This window comes from Lithobates pipiens, unplaced genomic scaffold (assembly GCF_037356315.1).
Source record: "Lithobates pipiens isolate NorthernLeopardFrog02 unplaced genomic scaffold, aLitPip1_a1.2 Scaffold_10, whole genome shotgun sequence".
Taxonomy (NCBI): domain Eukaryota; kingdom Metazoa; phylum Chordata; class Amphibia; order Anura; family Ranidae; genus Lithobates; species Lithobates pipiens.
In genome coordinates, this window is record NW_027507686.1 from 67,229,095 (window position 1) to 67,250,915 (window position 21,821).

Genomic DNA, 21,821 nt, shown 5'->3' on the forward strand with positions numbered 1-21,821 from the left:
CTGATCTAACCTGAGCTCTGTTGTTTTTCTATAGGCCGGTATACTAATATCAGTAAAACTGGACTGCCTTTAAATCTGTAAACTCAAAATGGACAAATCTGCAAAGTCATTAATTTACACATGTACGCAAACGGACGCATGAAGAGGGGGGAAAAAAAACTAAAAGGCCATGGATGGCCAAGGTTTCTATGCTGTCAATGTTCTTAATGCATGCTCCCAGCACAGGGACCATGGTGTCATTTCTAGGTCTCTAGCCATAATTGGGAGCTGGTGAGACGGGCTTCTGATTATGTGACCACTGTGACAATCACAATGGTCATGTGATTAGGTCGTCCGTCATGTCCCCTGGGCATAAAAAGACCCCATTAGATGGACACCAGGGTTTGGTGGGAAGAGGTTGACATAGTCCATTATATTTGTCATATGGATCATCACATCAGATGTATGTAATGAATGTTAAAGGCTCTATTTGTGTCTCTTCTTTGTGTAACGTTTATGTTGAGCTCATTGTATTGAGTCTTCTTTGCATATACTGGAAAATACTGTTGCCAGAGATAAATGACTAGGAAATAATGTCAAGTGAAAGATAAGATCCCATGTCTCATTGTTTGACTTTCTGCTGGGCAATAGTGACTGTGTGGTGTTGATAAGGAAACATACCGTGTAATTAATATAGGATGTTCCTTCCAGTGATTCGGCTGAGATGGCAACAGTTCTGTAGTTCATCTATTTCAGAGATAGGCAATTTATGGTACACCAATTGGGTGTAAAACTACAAGTCCCAACAAGAATATGTTTGCACATTAATTCCCTTTTTTAAATACCAATAACATTACTTTTGCATGGCCTGGCAGTTAGTTCCTACCTATTAAGAGGAAGTGGTATGGACTTGGATTTTCACATCAAAATGTGGATAAGGTCATTAATTGAGGCCAATTGGCCTGTATTTTCCATATACTATATCACTGATGGCGAACCTTGGCACCCCAGATGTTTTGGAACTACATTTCTGATTCTCATGCACGCTGCAGTGTAACTGAGTATCGGGGGAAATGACTGATGTTCCGCTTTAAGGTTAAAAAAAACCTTCTGTGCCATGGAATCCCCTCTAGCCCCCCCATACTTACCCGAGCTGATCTCAATCCAGTGGCACTCTGCTCTCTCCCTCATCACTGGGCAGATTGATAGCAGCAGGAGCTATCAATGCTATCAAATTCTATGACTTGGGAGCAGGGGGTGGGACCGAGGCCCCCTGTCTGTCTATAGACACAGGCAGCACAGCTCGTAAGCACCATAGAAATCAGCTTTCTATGATGGTCACTTGCTGAAGAGGATGAGTCGGGGGCGCTGACGGGGGACCTTAGAAGAAGAGGATCAGGACAGCTTTGTGCAAAACCTTTGCACAGAGCATGTAAGCATGACAAAAAAAAGAAAGTCTTGCAATCACTTTAAAGGTTTTCTGTTTTTGTTCTTTTTTGGACAAAAAAAAAAAAGAGTTACATCATTTAGCATTTGCGCCCTCATGTCTATTGTACCAATGTGCATTGTACGCCCCACCCAAAAATAAATAAATATGGACATAGAGCAAAATCAGAGGAGAGCTAGAGTAGGGCTAGTAAGGGTCTCACAGCCACATTTTGGCTTGTGTGCAGATTAAGCTGAACTCCAAAGCCAAATACAGAGATAAAATACATATAGTACAGTGATGGCGGACTTTTTGTACCATCCTGCAAGCACACCGCTCCAGTGTGAAAGCCCTCGGGCTGGAGACACAGGAGGGGCGCTTTACAGGCGCTATTTTTAGCGCTGTAGCGCCTGTAAAGCGCCTCAGTGTGAAAGTAGCCTTATACAGCCCACTTCCTGTTTCTTGCCTGGTAAAAAGCCTAGGCTTATGACATCATGCACAGCTCTCTCTCCTGATAGTTTTGCCAGGAAGGGAGGGGGGATGAATCATAAGAGGGCCAATGAGAGCTGCAGAGTTGGAGGTGTGCCTCCCGTGTTAATCCAGGAAGTGAACAAGCAGCAGCTTCAGCTGATCACAGTTAAAATGATTGCAGCCAGACTCAGTGGAGGGAGTTTTCTGCAGCATATTTGGCAAGTACAGAATCCCAATATATATATGAAATAATAGGCAAAGTGGTTGGAGGGAAGCTTCAGAATGGCAAAGATATTTTTATTACAAATTATGTGAGCAGACTGCAGTTCCTTTTTAATGCATAGAATGCTTTAGGGTAAGAAACCTTAAGGCTTTAGGGCCACTTTAACCTGAGAGACTAAAAACAATGTAAAGAGACAAGATCTAGAGCATTTAAAGACACTTCCATGTAGGGATAGCACTTTCTAAGACCTTGGTCTTCATGAAGGGAGTGTTTACCCTTTTGCATTTAAAAAAATAAAAACATGAAAAAACATCCAAATTACCTGAGTCCCTTAGCTGCCTCTTGGGGTTTAGAATTGAATCAGTGAAGTGTGTTTCCATTTTCTGGTAATTTTGTGTATTTAGATCCATATTCCAACTTTCAGGAGTCATCCAGGTACCGTAGATGTTCTATCCATTCTGGGAAACTTCATCCAGACCTTCCAGAGCATTTTTTTTTTTTGCCAACGAAAGATTGGCGTTATCAAGATCTCCAATAGTAATCTTGCCATTCAGAGGCTTTCTTGTTTATGGAACTATATGTCCCATAATTCCCCATAACTGACAGGTTATACAGGTACTTGTTAATGACAAAAAAACATAAATGGTGCAAAAAGAGTTTATTGGAAACTTCAGCATAACAAACAAACAAGCATTCCATGTTTGTTTCTCTCAAAATACACTGCCATTGCAATCTAGAGCAGGTGTTAGTGTTAAGTTAATGACACCCCAAATACAGGTTGCAAGCACAGTGTGTTTGTCTGAACTGGATCACATGATACAGAAGTAGAGCAGTCTCCTCTTCTGAGGTCCCCCACTGGCACCCCAGACTCTTCTGCTTGTGGGTCCGCACCCGAGCCTGGTTCTATGTGTCCATTGACACACACACAGGTTAACTCATCCCTGCTCCCCCTGCTCTCCGCTCATTGAATTTGACTGACAGTGGCAGGAGTCAGTGGCTCTTGCTGCACTTGGCCAAGCCTGTGAGAGAACGGAGAGAGAAGAGAAGTCTTGCAGAAGAGCACAGCTCTGGATCGATGCAGGACCCGAGTTAGTAGGTATGGGGGGGGGGACATGTACCTAAAAGGTTGTTTTTTTTTTTTTTTAACCAATTGCTTAGAATGCTTTTTATTTTTGTATTTTTTTTACATTAAAATAACAAACCTGTAATACTTAGTGCCGGTTCACACAGGGGCGACTCAGATCCGACTTCAAGTCGCCCCAAGTCACCTCAGGTCGCACAACATGTAGAAATCAATGTAAGTGAATGAGAGCCGTCTTAATGCACACTACTGAAGTCGCTCCGACTTCAGAAAAGGTTCCTGTACTACTTCAATCCGACTTGTAGGCGACTGGTACCCATTGATTTCAATGGAGGTCTCCTCCAAGTCGGATCTCTGTCTATACAGAGGCGACTCTCAGAGAATTATCAGCTCTCAAAAAGAGTTCCCCTCTGAGAGCTCATTCTCTGATTGGCCACGGCAAGTCGCCTGGCCTGGGGCGACTTAAAGTAGTGTTGTAAGTCGCGTCCAAGTCACGTCAAGTCACGTCAGGTCAAGTCACGTCAAGTCACTTCCAAGTTGCCTCCAAAAGTGGTGTTGCCCCTGTGTGAACCGAGCCTTACCTGCTCTGTGTAATGGTTTTACACCATTACACTCCTGGCCCCTCCTGCCAGGGGTGTCCACAGCAAGCAGCTTGCTTTGGGGACACCCAAGCAGGTGCGCTCCCAAGCTATGGCTCTGTGTCTCTCTCCACACATGGAGCTGTAGCTTGGGCCCCACCCCTCCATCTCCTGATTGGCTGTGATTGACAATAGCGGGAGCCAATGTCGTCTGCTGCTGCCATAAGCCAATCAGGAGTGCAAGTCCCTGAAGAACCAATGCTCTCGTGGACATTGCTGGATCGAGAGGGGCTCAAGTATTTGGGGAGGAGGGTATAAAACCTTTATTACCACTTTAAACTGCTAATAAAAGATCTACATGCAAAAACGAAATACCTTTTCAACAAATCCCACTCTGATATAGAGGAATTGTTCACTACTGTGTATTTCTGTCTATTAACGCTGGGTCGACAGGTGGGACCACTTAGACCAATGGGGGACCGGGAGAATGACCATCATTGAATTGCATGAACTTAATTATGGTCAGCAGAGGATTGGTGAGGACAGTTCTCACCTTGTTGCTAGCAAACAAAACATCCACTTATACAACATTCACAAGCACTGAAAAAAAATCACGGACTGGTGCTAAGAATCCAGTTTTGAGCTCTGCTTGTTGGTTAGAGCTTTTTAGACAACCCGGGAAGCACAATTGTACCCTATTACAGTAGAAATACATTTTCTGGCTTATTGGTCTATAAATGATACAAGCCAAAAAATGACTTCATTACCCAGTGGCGGCTGCTTCATTAGGGACGCAGTGGCGCCGCCCCTATAACTCATTCACCCGGCCCCTAATCTACATGCAGGGTGCTGGATGTATGTATTTCAATGGGTCTTTTTCTTTTTTGAAGCATATTAGATTTCGATGTTCTAATTTTTCTTCAAAAAAGGGTGGGATTGGGGCGCAGAGCACTGCAACCTGAGCCCACCCAGTTGTGTGAAATTAGCAAATTAATATTCGCTAATGTCTTCCTGCTTCTCCTGGCTAATCAGGAAATGGGCCCTGAGACATGATTTGGCCAGGGAGTTTTAGGACTCCCAGCTGATTGGTTCTCAGGACCCACGTCCTGTTTGCCCGGGAGGAGAAGCAACGGCCCGGCTCTTCCCTCAGCAAGCTGCAGCAGGTAGAGGGGCGGAGGGACAGCTTCCAGGAGCCCTACCCTGGATCCAGCACCACCTCCTAAGGTAAGGACATGGATGGCCACCTTCCTGTCCGACTAGTCCGGGTGCGAGTGAGGGGGCAAGGGGCAGCTTCCAGGAGCCCTACCCTGGATCCAGCACCACCTCCTAAGGTAAGGTCATGTATGGCCACCTTCCTGTCTGTCTAGTCCAGGTGTGAGTGAGGGGGCAAGAGGCAGCTTTCAGGAGCCTTCTCCACCTCAGATCATAGCCCATGGTCTGATTGCCGCCTTTCTTTCAGTCTCCCGCATGGGATGAGGTGTTGCGGTTGTGAGCAAGGGGGACAGGCTTGTTTGAGCACCAGCCACCACTGCTTTTACCACTTGGAAGCAAAACTCCTTGAACCGCATCTCAGCCTGTGGTCAAAGTAAATTTGACCCTTTTTGTCCACAAGTCACACTTTTGCTACAAAGGCCCTCACCCGTTGCAACTTCACGCACTCTATTTTTGTCTCCATCACTTCAGTTTTCATTGAAGCCACAACTTCACCCTAGCCACATTGGCCATTGAACTGGGTCTGAAGCCACATCCCCACCTCTACCTCCTTTAGTGACATCTCTGTGCATAATTTCTACTAGAAATCTAATACTCCCTCCGACACTTACTTGCTTCACTCAAAGCAGTAAGAAAAAGAAGAGAAAAGTATGTGCATCAAATTGAAGACCTCTCTGCTCGTCTTTTGAGCCCAGAATGTTGGAGGAATCAGACTGAAATGCACTTCATTCCACATCTGGCCCCACAATAAACTGCTCAATAAGTAGAAAATTGGTATTGCTAGTATTCTCCCAAAATATATCACATTAATGAGCAGCGTTGACATTTTTTCAAGTAGCACCAGCCGCTGTTAGCCTTCACAATTTCAGAAGAAAGGTGCTTAGGGCAATCTGGTGACTATGGAGGAGGCACTGCAGGAGATATTTTTACTAGAAGTACCTTACCTGTAGGCAATGGGTTACATACCACTATGCATGTAATGTGTTTGGTGCTGTGTCCCAACTAAGGCTTCAAGCATCCGTAGATTCAATCCTTTAAAATGATATGTTGCCCAGAGCACAGATCAATTGGTTGCATTGGATTCTCCAGAAGGATTGGTCCCTAATTGTTTTCATCAAAAGTGGTTTATTGCTGAAATTACCCATTTTAATGAAATGCAGCTCATTCCTAAAATTTGCAATTGTTTCATTGAATATTATACCTATATCAAACCATTGTTCACATTCATTAGCAGGCTATAAAAAAAGCATTATTATTATTATTATTATTATTATTTTTTGTATATACAGATGAATAAACTAGTGTATTGCGTCTTTCTGCAACCATTGTAAATGTCACAAAAAATAAAGTGGCAGGCCATTGAGATCATTCATTAATTGTAAAGTGGATTGTAAACAAGGACATAGTTTGTTATAATTGGAGTTCCTTTATAACCACTTATGAGGAGGGGTGGGACTCATCCTGTCTGTTACAGCCAACTTTTACTTCGTTGCTGTGTAGACCTAATCTTCCCAGAAATGTGGTACTTTGGGACTTCATTTCATAATTCCCATATGTTCAGTGTCATGCAAAACACTGCTTCTCACACAGCCCAAAAAATCCTTTTCTTAAAAAAAAAAAAAAAAAAAGAGCTTTCTGAGGTTGGAAATCTAAAATCAGCCATTGCCTGCTAGTTCTTTAAAATGCAGAATCCAAGATTATATTAGAGGAGAGTACCAAACATGGTTAACTTTTAACCTTATATTTGGTGCACTTCTGTCTGCTATACTGTACCCTACTGAGGACTTCTTTTCAGGACCATTTTGACCCCTTACACACAGGGCGGGCTCTGTGTCCGATGGTCCATGTCTGCTCCACTTATGCAGAGCAGACACACACAGCTCTCTCTCTATGGATGGTTGGATGTAAACGGACCTCCTGTCCTTGTACACCTGTCTGCCATCGGATGTTGGCACGTGTCCATTGACATTTGCCGCTCCATAGAGGAGACTGGAGGGTCCAGTTGAGTCTTCCTGAAAAACCACACCCTTAGAGTGCTGCCTCTGATTAAATTAGCAATAGGAAATCAGAACCTAAAATTGGAACACTTTGTTTTTGTACTAGGGGCCAGTGTTCAGCCAACCCATTTCCTCTTGGAACCCCTAATACTTCTCAACAGTTATGTGCATGTCAGGTGCCACAACATTTTGCTTCTGAATGATTTCTTTCAGATCAGTGACATATTGGGTAGAAAAGCCAGGATCATTGCTATGGAGCTTGAAACTTAAAAAACAAAATCAGCAGTGGACGCTACATCGTTTCTATCCTCAAAGGTTCTGATTTTAAAAGAATCTACTACTACTAAATGTTCACTTCTTTTCTCCATGGCAGTTTTCCCACTGGGTGGGTGATGATCTTTCAATAATAGTTGGAGCCGTTTGGTAGGTTATTCCCTAAGGATAGATTATGCGATTTTTCTTTCTTGCAGCCAGTGTTGGTGGGGGGAATCCCTTCCGAGGACCTATTGTCTTCTCTTGGTCGGGGGAGGAAGGGTGGGCATAGGGAGCCATCCCTGCTGGGAGAAGAGAATGATTAGTGCCAGCAGCTATAGCCGCTGGCAATAAACGTATGCTAGAAATCTGACGATAGATCAGCCTTGCCTTAGATGGATCAAATCTCAATCGATCCCTGCTGAACTGGCTGAGATTTGAACCATCTATGGCCGGCTTTATGTAAATGAGATAAGGAAAGCTCACTGGATACTTATTTTAGAAAAATCTTTTTATTTAAGTGAATGAAAGAAAATGTGTACCTTTTTTTAAAATGATTTAGATCTAAAAGCATTGTGAGGTTTGTGAACAGGAAAAACTACTTACAATTGCATTATATATTTTTGGGTAGAACTATAGGCAAAGGTGTGTGTGTGTGTGTGTGTGTGTGTGTGTGTTTTTTTTATTTTTTTTTATTTTTTTCCAATTTGGGATGGAGTACGGGATGGTTATAACTCCTGTAAGGTTTATTTTTTCCATCAATGTCCCTTTGGTGAGATTTCCCTTCACTTCCTGTCCCATAGCCAAAACGGGAAGTGAAAACAAATCTCTGCAAATTAACAACTTCAGCCTATGAAGATTTGGCTGCTCGATGACCAGGCTATTTTTTGCGATATGGCACTGCGTCGCTTTAACTGACAATTGTGTGGTCGTGCGACACTACCCAAACAAAAAAATGTTTCCCCACAAATAGCGCTTTCTTTTAGTGGTATTTGATTACCTCTGCTTTTTTTATTTTTTGCACTATAATCAAAAGAAGAGCATGAATTTTGAAAAAAACACAATATATTTTTTTACTTTTTGCTATAATAAATATGCCATATTTTTTCCTCTGTTTAGGCCCATACGTTGTATTCTACATATTTTTGGTAAAACAAAATCGCAATAAGCGTAAATTGGTTTGCGCAAAAGTTATAGCATCTACAAAATAGGGGATAGATTTATGGCATTTTTCAGTGGACAAATTGGACACTTTTGACACATTTTTGAGACCATTGACAATTATACAGCGATCAGTGCTATAAAAATTCACTGGTTACTGTATAGATGTCGCTGGCAGGGAAGGGGTTAATACCAGGGGGCGATCAAGAGGTTAACTGTTTTCCCAAGGTGTGTTCTAACTGTAGGGGGAATGGGACTGACTAGGGCAGGAGAGCGAACGGTGTTCATACTTTGTACGAACACACAATCTCTCTGCTCCCCTGAGAGAACCAGAATTTGTGTGTTTATACACACAGATCCCGGTTCTCGCTCTGTCACGAACGATCGTAACATAAAAGCAGAAAAGCCTAAATTTTGGGTTGCCCCCCAGAAAAGTAATAGAGGGGATATCTTCCAATGGGACCACCAGTTTTGTTGACCTCGGGGTCCCCAAGAAATTCTTTCAAAACCGGTTCCATACCCGACTGGCCACCACAGTTATACTATGGCAGAATGGCTCCTCTGGGGTGAGCCGCGGTAGCTGTGTACATTTAGTTATAAATGTGAGACCTCTTTCAAAATGTAGAACTTCTAGTGCAAACACATCTTGCAAATGCTTAGACACCTGTAAGTCCTCATACACAGTGGGCATTTTTACAGCTGCTGTTTTGGGCACCAGGCATTTATTTTTCTTTTTTTCTATAGCCAGTAAACTCCTCATGTTATCCTATGGCAATGATGGCAAACCTTGGCACCCCAGAGGTCTTTGGAACTGCATTTCCCATGATGCTGATGCACAATGTAGTTCCAAAACATGGCAGGGCAGGGGTTAATACTAGGGGGTGATCAAGGGGTTAACTGTTTTCCCAAGGTGTGTTTTTTTTCTTGCTGTAAAAATGCTTGAATGTTGAAAAAAAAAAAAAGGAAAATGCAGCTATCTGGCGTTTGTGGGCACCAAGCAGAGTATAGTTTTGCTGAAAAAAAGCTGCAAAATGCAGAACAAATTGCATCTTTAATTCTACGGTGTTCTTTTTATCACATCCAGTGTGCATGAGACGCAGGAACGCTTCTTCTAGCTTATAAACCATGTTCTTCCGTTGGTGCAGTGAGAGGAAAAGTCATAGGGCTATATGTCCAGTCGCTTTTACTGTCTCTGCTAACCTTGTTGCTGTTCTGGTGGTCTGAGGTGTACAAGTCTGCCCACATTCCTCAATATGTCAAGACTCCTGAATGAATATACTACTGCATTTAAGGCATTAGTAACATTTATAAGGACATCCATTTACAATGCTAAATATTTAAAACCTTTGCCCCTGGATGTGAATAGTTGGCAACTATGAGGCTCCTGTTTGCTCAGTAGATATGTAGAGGAGAGGATTGTGTTTTTCTCAGCTAAGCACATGTTCGTGCCTGGATTAGGGGCAGATGGATTCCAGGAAGTAAGTGCTACATGAATCATCTGCCCTTACTCAAGATTGCCACGACCAGAATTGCTACAGGGGTGTTTTTCAAAGCGATTTCTCAGTAACATAATTGGGGCTGGGGAAAAAAACAATTTGAATCGAGTTGAGAGGACAAATCGATTGAAATTTTCAGAAAATCGTTTTTTAAAAAAAAAATTCACTAGGACCGGCGCTGCCACCGCACTGGTCCTGAGGAGCTGCGGGCAGGAGTTTCTAGGCAAGGCAGTGGCTTTGGGCCTAGTCTGCGAGACTGGGAGCCACCGACTAGGCCGAAGCCGCGGCTTCGCCTAAAAACTCCTGCCCGCAGCACGTCAGGACCGGCGCAGCGTCCATCAAAAAATAAAAAATTCGAATTGTGAATCAAGTTTTTTTTTTTTTTTTTTTGAGAAAATCGCCCAGCTCTAAACATAATATGTAGAGACATTGATGGATGAATTTGCTTTGAATATTACAAATGAATTAAATAATGGTTTTGGTTTGTGGCACTCAAATGCCTTGTAGTTCTCCTCTAGTAATTGGTATCTATGAACAAGAACATGTTGTTGGACAAAGCCATATGTAAGCTACACACGGATTGTTGTGAACATGTATGTAAAACTGTAATCTGTGTGAGTATCAACCCAGGGGGACCTGACCCCTTTACAATGGAAATAAAATAATTTTTTAAGTTTTTATAATCTATATTCATGATGATCATTTGTGGGGCTCTGCTTCCAAATAATTAATCCCGCACAACCCTCTGAAAGAATTTTTACACAATAAAAGCTACATACAATGTATAGCTCTCCAAATACAACCATGACTTGCAAAATTAGATTGACAATTAAATTGTGAGTTTTATTTGAGGCTTGAACATTCTATTCACTAATTGTCAAGCTACTACTATCGCTATATAAAATCAGACATCATTTTTGCTCTCGTAAACCTGTATCCGAGGTGGACTTCTTTTCTCAAGTCTCTACAAAAGCTTTGAAATGTAAAGAACATTTTGTGCTTGGTTTACATTTTAACTGCTGTGTCATTTATAGTACATGTTTAGGTCGTGAGAACAACGTTTTTGTAGAGTGGACTGTCCCGTTATATGTAAACTGGCATAGAACAGACTTTGCCCTTTGTGCATTAATAAATGAGTGTAACAGAGTCAAGGGCAAGCTACAAATCATATGAACATTTTTCTCATAAGCTGTACCGTTCTTAATTTAGAAAACAGGAATAGGGGGTCTAACGAAATACAACTTAGACAATTTTCTAAGCTAATTAAAAGTCCTATTTTCTTCTATTGTGCAAAATACCAAAATCACTAGAACAAAATGGTTTGAATGCTCCTATATTGTTGAATGACCACTTATGCCCCCGATTGATTGAATCACAAAATGCAATTTAATTGTTCAATATAATACTCCTTTTAAGCTGCATTCACATCTTTGCATAGTGTGTAGTTAGTTGCATTCCCACTGTGTTTTTTCAGATTCCGCATGTTACATATAGGGCAGTTCATTCACTTGAGTGCTAAAGAAGCTACGGAACCTTTTTGGGCATGGAACATTGTGCGTTTTATCAAAGGAGATTTTGGCAAGTTTGTATTGTGCCAAAACGCACATTCACCGGTTAGGTTTGGTGTGCCTTTAACAATCAATGGCACCGCAAGCATGACACGTTTGCAGTGCATTTCCGAAACAGGCAGCAAAACTGTGCATTTCCTGTGCGTTTTTGTCACACATTCAGAAGATGTAAAGTATAAATGGAGCCACAAAGTTGGTTCTCAAGGCTACCAAAATCGCATGCCCACTGTAGAAAGCCTATTGCTCCACACTAGGTCAACCGTCCACTGCAATAGCGTGTTTTCTGAATATGAAAGTCCTGAAACGGGTTTGATCTGAGTGGAATTCATGCATTCTTCATGTAGGCTTTTGCCATTTTTAGTTGACTATCCAGCGACCTTTTGGTACATAAATCTTAAGATAATTTTGATTTATCATCTACTGGTATAAGCCATGTCAATAATCCAGCTGTCAGACAATTCTTGCCCTAAATCTCAAATGTACTGTGCCTTGAAAAAGAATTCATACCCCTTGGAATTTTACACATTTTGTCATGTTAAATCCAGAAATGTAAATGTATTTTATTAGGATTTTATGTGATAGACTAACACAAAGTAGCACATAATTGTGAAGTGGAAGGAAGATGATAAATGGTTTTCAATTTTGTTTTTTTCATATGTTTGAAAAGTGTGGTGTGCATTTGTATTCAGCCCCCTTTACTCTGATACCCCAACTAAAATCTAGTGGAACCAATTGTCTTCAGAAATCATCTAATTGGTAAATAGTCCACCTGTGTGTAATTTACAGTGTCTTGCGAAAGTATTCGGCCCCCTTGAACTTTTCAACCTTTTGCCACATTTCAGGCTTCAAACATAAAGATATAAAATTTTAATTTTTTGTGAAGAATCACCAACAAGTGGGACACAATTGTGAAGTGGAACGAAATCTATTGGATTTTTAAAACTTTTTTAACTAATAAAAAAATAAAGTGGGGCGTGCAAAATTATTCGGCCCCCTTGCGTTCATACTTTGTAGAGCCACCTTTTGCTGCGATTACAGCTGCAAGTCGCTTGGGGTATGTCTCTATCAGTTTTGCACATCGAGAGACTGAAATTCTTGCCCATTTTCCCTTGCAAAACAGCTCGAGCTCAGTGAGGTTGGATGGAGAGCGTTTGTGAACAGCAGTTTTCAGCTCTTTCCACAGATTCTCGATTGGTTTCAGGTCTGGACTTTGACTTGGTCATTCTAACACCTGGATACATTTATTTGTGAACCATTCCTTTGTAGATTTTTGCTGTATGTTTGGGATCATTGTCTTGTTGGAAGGTAAATCTCCGTTCCAGTTTCAGGTCTTTTGCAGACTCCAACAGGTTTTCATCCAGAATGGTCCTGTATTTGGCTGCATCCATCTTCCCCTCAATTTTAACCATCTTCCCTGTCCCTGCTGAAGAAAAGCAGGCCCAAACCATGATGCTGCCACCACCATGTTTGACAGTGGGGATGGTGTGTTGAGGGTGATGAGCTGTGTTGCTTTTACGCCAAACATATCATTTTGCATTGCGATTTTGCATTTTAGGACAACATTGGATCATTCAGAGATCTTCGCTGAACTTCTGGAGAGAGTTTGATGCACTGAAAGTAAAGGGGCCGAATAATTTTGCACGCACCACTTTTCAGTTTTTTATTTGCTAAAAAAGTTTAAATTATCCAATAGATTTCGTTCCACCACACAATTGTGTCCCACTTGTTGGTGATTCTTCACAAAAAATTAAAATTTTATATCTTTATGTTTGAAGCCTGAAATGTGGCAAAAAGTTGAAAAGTTCAAGGGGGCCAAATACTTTCGCAAGGCACTGTAATCTCAGTATAAATATAGCTGTTCTGTGAAGCCCTCAAAGGTTTGTTAGAGAACCTTAGTGAACCAACAGCATCATGAAGGCCAAGGAACACTCCAGACAGGTCAGGGATAAAGTTGTGGAGAAGTTTAAAGTAGGGTTAAGTTGTAAAAGAATATCCCAATCTTTGAACATCTCACAAAGCTCTGTTCAATCAATAATCCAAAAATGGAAAGGGTATGGCACAACTGGACACCTACCAAGACATGGCTATCCACCTAAACTGACAGGCCGAGCAAGGAGAGCATTAATCAGAGAAGCAGCCAAGAGGCCCATGGTAACTCTGGAGGAGCTGCAGAGATCCACAGCTCAGGTGGGAGAATCTGTCCACAGGACAACTATTAGTCATGTATCCACAAATCTGGCCTCGGAAGAGTGACAAGTGAAAGAAAGCCATAAGAAGTCCCATTTGCAGTTTGCGAGAAGCCATGTGGGGGACACTGCAAACGTGGAAGAAGGTGCTCTGGTCAGATGAGACCAAAATTAAATTTTTTGGCCTAAAAGCAAAATGTTATGTGTGGCAAAAAAACTAACTAATACTGCACATCACCCTAAACACACCATGTTGTGAGGATGCTTTTCTTCAGTAGGGACAGAGAAGCTGGTCAGAGTTGATAGGAAGGTGGATGGAGCCAAATACAAGGCAATGTTAGAGGAAAACTTGTTGGCGCACTTTCACACTCACAGCGCCTGGGTGTCAGCAGGAAGGTGTCACTATTTTTAGCTTTACCGTTGTTTTAGCTCTGCTTTTCGGCTGCTAGTGGGTGCTTTTAACCCCCGCTAGAGGCTGAAAAAGGGTTAAAAATATTTACAAAGCGGTGCTGCCCATTTTATTTCAATGCGCAGGGGCGCTTTAGGAGCGATGTATACACCTCAAAGAAGCTGCTAGCAGGACTTTTTTTGATGCCCAGCCAGCGCACTGCTCCATTGTGAAAGCCCTCCAATAAAATACATTTATGTTTTTGGTTGTAACGTGACAAAATGTGGAACATTTCAAGGAGTATGGATACTTTTTTCAAGGCATTGTATAGGGGTGTGTGTGTGTGTGTGTGTGTGTGTGTGTGTGTGTCATTGGTTAAAGACTGCTTTTTACATGCTTACCAAGCCTCAGAAGGTGCTTTACAGAGCGTAAATCAGGGATCCTCAAACTACGGCCCTCCAGCTGCTGCGAAACTACACATCCCATGAGGCATTGTAAAACTCTGACCTTCAGACATGACGAGGCATCATGGGAATTGTAGTTCCTGAACAACTGGAGGGCCGTAGTTTGAAGACCCCTGGCGTAAATGGTCAAATTTATACACAGCTGAATGAGGCAGTAATTGATTCCCCCTTCTTGTCTGCTCCTTATTATATAGTTTTATGTGAATAATGTGTTGGAGAGAAACCCAATGAAAGCAAACAGTTTCTGCTATACTCACTCTTTAATTAATCAACCCCCTATTGGTTTTTTAAAGTTGTACAAAAGTACAAAATGTGGTGCAGCTGTGCACGGTAGCCAACTAATTCAGCTTGTTCAATTAAGCTTTGACAAAAACAAACAAACTGGAAGCTGATTGGTGTCTATACAGAGCTGAACCAGATTTTGCACTCTCCAGTTCTAGGAAATCAACCCCATAGTGATGTCAGTGGTATTGATGCACCCTGTCCTTATATTTAAACATTTTATATAAACTGTGCAAACAGTAAAACACTGCCACAACTTGAAAGTTCAAAGTCGCATGACAAGTCGTGCCCCATTAACTGCAATGAAACCATTCTAATCAGTGCAACTCAAGTGACTCCGACTTAGAAAAAGGTTCCTGCACTACTTTTTATGTGACTTCAACATGACTTGCATTGACTTCTGTTAAAGAAATCGTATGCAAGCCACGATGAAGTCGCACACGGATGTTAGATTCCAAGCCTTGGCAGTGTGAACAAGAGTTGTTTTACTGTCAAAATCTTGTATATTTGTCCATTTCGGTCTGAGATTTACACAGCTCTGCCACAGATCATACTCCTGAGGACCTGATCTTTCTCTGCTGCAGTTTCTCTTTCACTTACAGGTACACGGTACAGTCAAAGGATGACATTATTGGGGTAATATGTGGAAGGGGGGGGGGGGGGGGGTTAGGTCTTTAGCGGTCATAACTCCATGAGCCAGTATCTTATTTCAGCTATTTTTGAAGCTTGTGTTTCCTGGTGGCTTTCTGTCATCATCCATTGTTTTGTGAAATCAGACAGGTTTCTGTACTCTCACATTCTTCACTTCTCTTTGGACATGTTGCCTTCAATCAGACTGACCTAGAAAACACAAGGACACATTTCTGAATACAACTTTATGTATTTGGTTGACCTGTGTCCTAGTCTAGGTCAGCAATGGTTTGCTGTGATTTGGTGTCGGAGGTACATGCTGTGTTTGGATATTGGACTGAAATCCTACTTAAGTAAATTGTTGTTCATTGTAATGATCTGTGCTGACATGATCTGTCTCATAATGTCACTCTATCAATCCTCCGTTCTTTATTTTCTGTAATCCTACTGCTGGACTTGCCCCCAGTTGTATGGTATGTGTGGCCTTGTTTGCCCATTGTTTGACTTAACAGCCTGTACATTCTTCTGAGCTCTTGTTGGCGAATTCTGTTGCAGTTTTATATTTTGTTAAATGGCTCAGGATATGAACTGGCTGTTATTATCAGTATGTGCTAGTAGCTTGTCTGTATTTGACTTTAGTTATTAAACGGGGAGCTTTCCACATAACCGTAAAAATTTGTAGTGCAAGGAGGTCCTCTTTAAAATGATATATTTATGTATAAAACAAAATAAAATTTCTGCCCACAAAAACTCTGTCATTGGCGAGTTCTGAAAATGAAAATGGAGCATTGTATAGGGGGCCTTACACACCATAGATTAGAATATAGTTTTACATGTGTTGTGTATTCACACAAGAGCACGAGTCCACAGAACAAGTATAGTGTATGGATATAGGACATACAGGTTCAAGGTCCACTGCGTTTCTGCAGAAGAACTTTATCTTTACGGGCATGTCTTCCTGCCGGTTGGCAGTGCCTGGTGTAAAATGTAATATTTGTGTGTCTAGTACTAATCCCAACATCCAAGTAATGGAGAAGTACAAAGCAGACATTCACTGCAAGCCTGGGTGTGAATCATGCCCACCTCCATAGATGCAGTGAAGGAGTGAACTTGGCTACCCTAGGGCAGGGAATTATTTATTTGGTAGATTTGGTAAAAATAAAAGGTAAAAGCCTAAAAAGAAACATGCAACTACCACCTCTAAGGATTGATAAGTGGCAGTACATTGAGGAGAAAAAAAGTGTTTGATCCCCTGCTGATTTTTGAACGTTTGCCCACCAACAAAGAGATGATCTGTCTATAATTTTAATAGTAAGTTTATTTTAACAGTGAGAGACAGAATGGCAAAACAATCCATAAAAATGCATTTCAAAAAAGTTATAAATATATTTGCATTTTAATGAGTGACATATGTATTTGTTCCTCTATCAATCAACACGGTTTCTGGCTCCCATGTGTCTTCTATACAGGTAACGAGCTGAGATTAGGAGCACTCTTAAAGGTCTGCTCCTAATCTCAGCTTGTTACCTGTCCACAGAAGCAATCATCCAGATTACAATCTCTCCACCATGGCCAAGACCAAAGAGCTGTCCAAGGACATCAGGGAAAAGATTGTAGACCTACACAAGGCTGGAATGGGTTACGAGACCATCGCCAAGCAGCTTGGTGAGAGGGGGATAATGGTGAGAATATTCATAAATGGAAGAAACATAAAATCACTCTCAATAACCCTCAGTCTGGGGCTACATGCAAGATTGCACCTTGTGGAGTTTTAGTGATCATGAGAATGGTGAGGAATCGGCCCAGGAATACACAGGAGAATCTCGTCCATGAACTCAAGGCAGCTGGGACCATAGTCACCAAGAAAACAATTGGTAACATGCTATGCCATGAAGGACTGAAATCCTGCAGCTCCCGCATGGACCCCCTGCTCATAACACATGTACAGGCCTGTCCTTAATTATTTAGATCGGGGTGTCCAAACTTTTTTCAAAAAGGGCCAGATTTGATGAAGTGAAAATGCGCGAGGGCCGACCATTTTGCCTGACATTCTTTGAACCATTAAAATTCGGTCTAGGTGTGTTCGTTCAAGCATTAATATACTGCCCAACAAGAATTATCTTGCCTTTGTGGCTGTGTGTGAGTATAGAGATGGGCTTGGGCATATTATTTGGATATACCGTATTTATTGGCGTATAACACGCACCTTCACATTAAGAGGGAATTTTCAATAATTTTGTTATTTAAATCAAGAACTGTGAAGCAAAATAAGGCTCAGTGCCCATCTGCAGACCCACCATTGCCATGAATGTAGCCTCACCATTGCTAGGAATGCAGAACCCACCATTGCCGGGAATGCACACTGCATTTCCATTTTTAGGGAAAGGGCATAGGCTCTTTACCATTTGATAAGCTGTGTCCAATCACAGCTCATCACATGGTAACCAGGAAGTGCTGTGTGTCAGACTGACACACCACTGATTGCAGCGCTAGTGACTTATCCTACTGATGTCCTTTTCCTCTATTCACACTGACAGGCACGAGTAGAGGAGAGCCGAGCAGCTGCTCTCCTGATAGGGGGGGGGGGGGGGGTTCTGTGCTGATAATCAGCCCATTGATTATCTTTGCAGACCCATTGAGTATACCCACTGGAGACCACCAGGGATGCCCATAAGAAATGCCAATCGGTGCCCATTAGTGATGCCTGCTAGTGCCGCCCATCAGTGCTATTATCAGTGCCACCTATAAGTTCCCATCAGTGCTGCATATTGGTGCCTCATCAGCACTGCCTCATCAGTGAAGGAGAAAACGTATTTACAAAGTTTTGTAACAAACAAAGAAATACTTAAAAAAAAAAAAAAAAAAAGGACCGCATTTTTTTTTTTTTTTTTTTAATGTAGCGCAAAAAAGAAAAACCCCAGAGGTGATCAAATAGAGCTTTCTTTTTGGTGCTATTTGTAGGGAAAAAAATATAAAAAATTTGTGTGGGTACAGTGTTACAGGACTGTGCAATTGTCATTCAAAATGCTACAGCGCTGAAAGCTGAAAATTGGACTGAGCAGGAAGGGGGTGCAAGTGCCCTGTATTGAAGTGGTTAAGGCCCTGGAGTGGTCTAGCCAGTCTCCAGACCTTAATCCCGTAGAAAATATGTGGAGGGAGCTGAAGGTTCAATTTACCAAACGTCAGCCTCGAAACCTTAATGACTTGGAGAGGATGTGCAAAGATGAGTGGAAAAAAAAATCCCTCCTGAGATGTGTGCAAATCTGGTGGCCAACTACAAGAAACGTCTGACCTCTGTGAATGCCAACAAGGGTTTTGCCACAAAGTACTACGTCATGTTTTGCGAAGGGGTAAAATACTTTTTTTCTCTCACTGTATTTAAAATGTTTGCTTTAGATTTTACATACTCTATAGTCAGTGGTCATCAACCCTGTCCTCAGGGCCCACTAACAGGCCAGGTTTGCAAGATAACTGAAATACATGACAAGTGATATCATTTGCTGCTTAGTGATTGCAGTATTCTAGTCTGCATCTCCCCAAGGTAAAACATAAAACCTGGCCTTTTATTGGGCCCTGAGGACAGGGTTGATGACCACTACTATAAGTGTAACTTCAAATCTAATGCATGCATATTGTAATACACAGTAACGCATTCTGTGCCTTATAGTGTGTTGGCAACGTTGTCATTGGGACAGATGGTGAGGGAAAAGTCCGCAAATGAGGCCAAAGAAAGTGGGGGAAAAAGTGACAGGGGTTCCAACTGTTCTCTGCTTTACCTAAAATTTCCTAAAAGTTAAAGTTAAACCCTAGTCTGGAACACAAAATTCCTTTGCAGATGGGTCCCCTTACATGACTTTCTTTTTATTTCTAGGGGGCAGAGGAACAGGCTCTGTTAGTTTACATACAATGTAGGGCCGTTAACCTGGTCTGCTGGACCGGTTTTGTATCTGGTCTGCTGGATCGTGGAGTAATGCCAGCCGTAGACTAATCAAAATTTGCCCGCTTGAGACGGAACTATTATTATTATTATTATCATTACAATCTGTCTATGGGCAGGCTGGTTGCACTGAAGTTGATCAGCACCAGATAACTGCCAGCGGCTATAGCAGCCAGCAGTGATCATTATTTTCTGCCAGTGGGTAAGGCTACCTGCCAGTTGAACACAATAGCACTGCATGAGGTAGGTATACTGTAAACTAGACCTGAGCGTTTAACCCTTGTGACGGGCTGTGCCAGAGGTTCCCCCTTTCCCCAAAGCCTGAATTTTTATAGTCCTATCCTTGATTCAGTTACAAAAGTAATCATTAGTAGCAGCGTAAATCTAGTTGGGATTATAGAGGTATATAGCTGGGCATCCCATAGTTCGATATACGCTAACCAAAAATAAGTTTCCTTTATCCACTCTATGCAGTGCGGATTGCAGTCTCTTCCATCTGCGGCTATTGTATTTAGACAGCCAGCTCCACTGGTTTAAATGAAAATTTTCCAGCAGGCACCCTCAACAAAAGTCAATCAAATGAAGAAAGTGAGGCTGGCAGGGCCAAGTACTGAATGAACTTGGACCGGAAGTAATTCACAAGGTGTATGGTCAGTTTTGGCTCACCCAAATACTCCAGAGCTCAGAAGAAGCTTGCTATGCCTCAAATGTGGAAAAGTATGGTAACTTCCAAGTGATTACTCATACCGTCTACAGTAGATGATTTGTTACCCCTACACAAACATCACATGTATGCCACTTTTCTCCTAAAATGGAGCTATAACGTTTATTTGGTGGATTAGATCACATGAGAAACCCTGTGCAGATTATAACGTTCTTTATTATCGGCCCTTTCCCCAAGGGCTTTGGTTTAGAGTTTTTAGTGCTAAAAATGTGAGATAGTGTTATCGTAATGTAGAGAACAGCCATATCAATCGATCTGTATCAAAACAAAGGGCAGATTTCTACAGGAAACTTTTCTGCAGTCATTGAGATACACTTCTAAGAATAATTCTGTACTTGTACAGTTTTTATTTTTTTATCTCTACTGATATAAACTGATATAACTCCGTGTTGTATGAAGTCTGATGTGTATCTATACTTTGGTGGCGGTATACTTTTTGTGTATGTTGTGTAATCTGTACAGTGACATTGCCTGTGTGCAGCTGGGTGTCTGTATATCTGTGTAACCAAATGATTCCAGCACATTTCTAGGATTTTTTTTTTTTTTTTTCAATGAAAAACCCAAATAAGGAAGTCATGAGAGAGAGGGGGAGCATGGGAAATGCAGAGGATAAGAAGAGGACAAGGGAGAGAAAACATGGATCAGAAGGGAAAGAAACACGATAAAACAAGGAATAACAATGCGTTTATACTAGGATGGTGAAATGTGACAGATCTGGATTAACAAAGAATGTTGTGTTGGAGAAGATCTGCTTCCATAAAAGCTGAATAAACAGTTTTTTGGAAGGGTGTAATTAAAATCTGCAAGCAGTGATGTTGCAACAAGTTTTGATCACCATTAATGCAAACTCTAAAGCCCGATACACACTATCAGATTTTCTGCTGATTTTTGTCTTCAGATTTACCAAAACCATATAATATGAGGTCAAACCTTAGGAGTTTCAATTTGTATGCAATCAGACATGGTTGGTAAATCTGAAGACAAAAATCAGCAGAAAATCTGATAGTGTGTATGAGGCTTTAGGGCCCTTTCACACGAGCATTAAAGTGTTACTAAACCCACAACAGCAAAATTGGTCTGTAAATGCAGAATAGCATGCTGGTTGTACTCACTGTGGAACTTCTCCATTGTGCAAAAAGACTCTTTGACATTATGTGGACAGATACTTCCCTCCTGCACTGTCTATCTTGGCAAGGCCATATAATACAGCGAGGGTAGCCGTCCTGCACATGCTCAGTTTAGTCTCTATTGCTGGAGAAAACATTCCCGTTTTCAGTTGAACTGTTCAGGTCACATGATATTGACATCACACATGTGGATGTGTATACAGGCTGTAGTGGAAACCTCCACCTACCTGAAAACTCAGCAGTGGACAAACTGCAGTTTGTCATGTGACTGTGGTATACAGATCAGCAAAAAATGTATATAGTGGCAGTAATGTTTAATGTAAAAAGATGTATAAGCTGTGGGGGTGCAGATGAACCATTTTCATATTACTGGGTTTAGTAACACTTTAAGTCTAGATCCATCTGTGTTTTGATGGCTCCAGTACTGGATATCTATGGGTGGATAGGTAAAGTAAACAGAGGTACAGCTTTTTTACTTACATTTAAGTGATTGTATCTCTCTCTTTGGATGATTTCTTCCAAGATGATACCTACATCACTTGGCTGCACCAAGTTTGTATGCAGCTTCCAGATCGATCAACTCCTCAGCAAAGCCTTGGGGACTGTAGTGGGACCCCACCTGGTGGAAAATACAGAACC

The 21,821-nt window shown here is 41.7% G+C and overlaps 1 protein-coding gene across 2 annotated transcripts in view; it reads left to right on the forward strand.

The window, feature by feature from the left end:
- PLCB3 (phospholipase C beta 3) overlaps positions 1 to 21,821 on the forward strand; it is a 272,101-nt gene that overhangs the window by 62,761 nt on the left and 187,519 nt on the right. The window lies entirely within an intron of this gene.